Source organism: Pipistrellus hanaki (genome assembly GCF_964339955.1).
Source record: "Pipistrellus hanaki genome assembly, chromosome: 4".
Lineage (NCBI taxonomy): Eukaryota > Metazoa > Chordata > Mammalia > Chiroptera > Vespertilionidae > Pipistrellus > Pipistrellus hanaki.
The window spans coordinates 64,930,135-64,933,809 of NC_140506.1; the positions used below are offsets into that span (position 1 = coordinate 64,930,135).

The 3,675-nt window shown below is 49.4% G+C and overlaps 1 pseudogene across 1 annotated transcript; it reads left to right on the forward strand.

Moving 5' to 3' along the window:
• The first annotated feature begins 1,300 nt into the window (after positions 1-1,300).
• Positions 1,301-2,136, forward strand: LOC311621033 (alpha-soluble NSF attachment protein-like; annotated as a pseudogene). The gene has a single exon. The product of its transcript is annotated as an alpha-soluble NSF attachment protein-like (transcript).
• Positions 2,137-3,675: the final 1,539 nt, after the last annotated feature.

The following is a 3,675-nucleotide window of genomic DNA, read 5'->3' on the forward strand; positions in this document are numbered from 1 at the left end:
CGGGGGTTTAGAAAGGAAAGACAGAGAGGAGGGGGGGCTCCATTAATAAAGATAATATGAAAATTAGATACATAAGTTTGTTTGACATCTTCCGGGGAAAATTAACCGTTTTATAGACATTTGTCACCTTTAAACAAAATTAGTACATGCACAAAAATTAAGAGATCATGAGCCAAAAGGGGAATGCAATAAAGATGAAGAAAAGTCTTCTGAAAGCCTTCCTAGGTTCTGTAATTGATATTATGAAGGAATGAATTAGAGTCACATTCAAAAACCATGACAATGACAAAAAAAATAATACTGACCTTTTTGCATTATTTAGAAAGCGCCTGATATGTTACTCCTCTGCATAAATAGGGTTTTCATAAACATCTTGAGTATAGATGTTTCTAGCTCTTGGGCTAGAAACTTTATAGACAGAAGAGAGTGACGATGCCAACCTTCTGAGCATCGTAGCAACACAAAGACTGACAGGTTCACACACAGCTGACTGTGTGGTGTTTGAGAGAAAGCCAGTGTAACTAACCAATCCTCCCAATTGTTACTTCAGGTATTTGTTGTGCACAAAAAAGGTTCAAAGTAGTCAGATTAGTTTGATAGTAGAAATAGGAAAATCCAAAATCCAAAGACAGCTCACAGAGTTCTAAAATTATCACCATAAGATTTACTTTTGCAGGTGTGAGCCAGATGCTGTAAGGTTATTTTAAGGTACTTTCTCTTCTGCAGAGGCTTTCCTTTCAACATATCCTCAAGGATTATATATCGACGATTCACACTTGTGTTGAACACACTCCAAATTGCCTGAGTAGGAGTTACTTCTAACAAAAATCAAACGAAGGCTTTTGAAGATTTATTTAACTGGCGCTTTCTTAGGAGTCATTTATTTTCTAGCATTTCGGGGCGGGGGGCAAAAATCTGAAACATTAAAATACAATGGGACATTGCCATCATTAAAAAGTAATCAGTGATAATTAACTGAGAGCTTGTAAAGCAGTAAAAAAAAAAAAAGGTCACAATACATTTTTTTAATTTACAGAATCCTTATTGCATGAAGTAATACTCAGCTCATTACAATGAAAGATTTTCTTTTGGGGCAAACAGGTATGTAACAGCTGGGAAAAGAAATTTGAGAGGGGCGGGGCCGGTGGGCACGCCACCAGCTGCGAGGCCTCTGGTTAGCCAGCACCAGTCACGTGGTTCCAGGTGGCTGATGTCAATGCAGCCTGCTCAGCTCCCCTGACCTGAGTCCTCCGAAGGGCCTGGGTCGGGTGGTCTGCTGGCACCTTTGCTGCCCCTAGCTATGGACAACCCCGGGAAGGAAGCAGAGACGATGGCGCTGCTGGCCAAGGCCGACCGCAAAGTGATCCTTCTTCTTGGGCCTCTTTGGAGGCTCCTCCAAAACCGGGGAAGCCTGCGAGATCTACGCCGGAGCAGCAAACATGTTCACAATGGCCAACAGCTGGAGTGCGGCCTGCAACGCCTTCTGCCAGGCAGCGCCGCTGCATCTGCGGCTCCAGAATAAGGACGCAGCACCTGCTTCGTGGACCCCGGTAATGCGTTCAAGAGAGCGGACCCCAAGAGGCTGTTCACTGTCTGCTGAGAGCCATCGAGATCTACTCGGACCTGGGCCGCTTCCCCATCGCCGCCAAGCACCACGTCTCAGTCGCTGAGATCTACGGGACGGAGCTGGAGAAGGCCATGGGTCTGCAGGCTGCTCCCTGAGCGGGGCGTCCAGCAGCCCAGCCCGCAGGTGTCTGTGAAGGCAGCTGGGTACCTGGCGCAGCGGGAGCAGGGTCAGAAGCCCTGACATCTACGAACAGGTGGTGACCAACACCGTGGACAGCTCCCTCCTCCGGTACAGCGCCAAGGACTGCTTCTTCAAGGCGGCCTCTGCCACTTCTGCCTCCACAGGCTCAGGGCCAAGCTTGCTGTGCAGAAGTGCGAGGGGCTATTCCCCGGGAGTGCGAGCTGATGAAGAAATTGCTAGACGCCCACGAGGAGCAGGAGGTGGACAGCCACACCGAGGTGGTGAAGGAGTGGGACTCCCTCTCCCTCTCCCGGCTGGACCCGTGGCTGGCCACCGTGCTGCTGCTCATCAAGAAGACCATCCAGGCCAATGAGGAGGACCTGCTCTAAGCCCCACGCCCGGCACCTGTCTTTCAGCCCCTCTGCTTTCCCCAGAGGCCCCTCCAGACTCTGCGTAAGCCCAGAGAGGTGGCCCAAGACCTGGCTGGGACCTTCTCTCCCTCCCCCGCCCCCAGAAGTCTCGGGGACCACAGTGCAGGCTCCACACTGCCTCAGGGCCCTGGAGGCCGGCCTGCTGGTTAGACAAGCACCTCGTCCCTCCCCTGCCCATTTAGTTAAGCCCCAAAGAGACCCTTTTCCACCCCGAAACACCAAATCTGTGGCATAGACCTGTTAGCTGTGGGTGCTGCCAGGGGGGTGGGGTCAGCATCTGATCATCCATCACCTGACCGGCTGGGGCTGGAGCATGAGGTTGGTTTCTGTCTCCCCACTTCTGTCCCTTAGCAAAGCGCGGAGCACATGTAGCAGCAGCTGAGATTTGCTCTCCGCTCTGGGGGGGAACTTCCTACCGCCCCCCACTTCATACCCCCTGCACCGGAAGCCTCCCAGCCTCCTGCAGCCCAGCCTCCCAGGAGAGACCCCAGGCCCTGGAGCAGGGCGCCATCCTGCACCCGCCCCACATCTGCTCCTGCCATTGTGCTTTGAGGTTTTGTTGGTGGGAAGCTACAATTGGCCCCCTAAAGAAAAGAAGAAAAAAAAACACTTTTGCAAAAAAAAAAAAAGAAGAAGAAGAAAGAAATTTCATATCATAAAATATATAAATGACACACACCCCTTGTCTTCAGTAAACGTACATATATATAGCCTAGACATAACAAAAAAGATTGATAAATATACAATATACATTTTATGGTAGGGTTGAACAAAGATAAATTACATTTTATTGCACTACAGGTAAAACTAGAGAAATATTTGGACTTCTTTCCCCAAATTTCCCACTAGGCCTATGTCCAAAAAATAAATGTTAGAAAAATGCAGTGTACATTTATCATGTAGGACACCTAAAGCTGGGACTGAGGCTGTGACAGGGGTCTGTGTGTCACAGCAGGGGGACGTCCTGGACGGGCACTAGCCCAGGCTTTACGGGAAGAGGGATGGGGAAAACACATCTAGTGCTGAGGCATTTTTCTAGGCTGATTGGGATGTGACGATATTGCAGTAGAATCCTCCCTCTGGCTGTTCTTACCAGTTTCCAATGATGGCAGCAGAGAAATCTCACCTTGTGGCTTTTCCTTCTCCAGGAAACGATGTGTCTCAGGGGAATGGCCATGGCTCTCAGCTAATTTCATCCCTGCCAGGGATGCATTGCCAGACATATCCTGGGGAGAAGCATCTGTAGGCTCCTACCATGCAGTAATGATGACTTCATTAGACACTGTCTCTGGAACCACAACTACGAAGACCCTCCTAAGATACACACTCATCCCACCTGACCCATCTCCCCTTTACCATTTCCCCATCTCCGCTGCCTCTCTACCTAGGGCTCTTTCTCAGGTCCCCTTTCCCAAGCTCTCACTCTGTTATTCATTTCTCATCTCTTGTTCTCCTAGCCATCTTGTTGTCATCCTCTTTGTCTCTGTTTCATCCTCC